The sequence below is a fragment of the Malurus melanocephalus genome, unplaced genomic scaffold, assembly GCF_030028575.1.
Source record: "Malurus melanocephalus ecotype Western Australia unplaced genomic scaffold, MMel_1.1 scaffold_2349, whole genome shotgun sequence".
In the NCBI taxonomy this organism is placed as follows: Eukaryota; Metazoa; Chordata; class Aves; order Passeriformes; family Maluridae; genus Malurus; species Malurus melanocephalus.
The window spans coordinates 10,794-11,817 of NW_026625581.1; the positions used below are offsets into that span (position 1 = coordinate 10,794).

General features: G+C 55.8%; 1 protein-coding gene across 1 annotated transcript in view; it reads left to right on the top strand.

Moving 5' to 3' along the window:
- Nucleotides 1-138, top strand: part of LOC130587735 (histone-lysine N-methyltransferase EHMT2-like) — a 7,228-nt gene extending 7,090 nt beyond the window's left edge. Inside the window, exon 4 of the mRNA XM_057388710.1 lies at nt 8-138. The gene's annotated coding sequence lies outside the window, so the exon portion shown is untranslated. The remainder of the gene's footprint in view (nt 1-7) is intronic.
- The last annotated feature ends 886 nt before the right edge of the window (nt 139-1,024 follow it).

Below are 1,024 nucleotides of genomic sequence, written 5' to 3' on the forward strand. Positions count from 1 at the left end.
TCCCCAGGCCGGAGCTAACATTAATGCCGTGGACAAGCAGCGCCGGACGCCGCTGATGGACGCCGTTGCCCACGATCAGCTCGAGGCCGCGCGGTTCCTGCTGCAGCGCGGGGGCTGCGTCTACAGCAAGGTGACGTCATCACTGACCACGCCCCCCTGTGACATCACCACACTAACCACACCTCTGTGACATCATCATTACTGACCACACCCTGTGACATCATCATCATCACTGACCACGCCCATGTGACATCATCACTGACCATACCCTGTGACATCATCGTCACTGACCACGCCCAGTGACGTCATCATTGACCACACACCTGTGACGTCATCACTGACCACACCCCTGTGACATCATCATCACTGACCATGCCCTGTGACGTCATCATCACTGACCACACCCTGTGACGTCATCACTGACCACACCCTGTGACGTCATCACTGACCACGCCCTGTGACATAATCACTGACCACGCCCTGTGATGTCATCACTGACCATGCCCCTGTGATGTCATCACTGACCACGCCCCTTGTGACGTCATCATCACTGACCACACCCTGTGATGTCATCACTGACCACACCCTGTGACGTCATCACACTGGCCTCACCTGTGACATCATCAGACACCCTGTGATGTCATCACACTGACCACGCCCCCTGTGATGTCATCACACTAACCACACCCTGTGATATCATTGTCACTGACCACACCCCCTGTGATGTCATCATCACTGACCACGCCCTGTGGCGTCATCATCACTGACCACGCCCCCCTGTGATGTCATCACTGACCACACCACGTGACGTCATCACCGACCACGCCCTGTGACATCATCATCACTGACCACACACCTGTGATGTCATCACACTGACCATGCCCTGTGACGTCATCGTCACTGACCATGCCCCGTGACGTCATCACACTGACCACACCCTTTGACGTCATCGTCACTGACCATGCCCTGTGATGTCATCACACTGACCACACCCTATGACATCATCACACTGGCCTCACCTGTG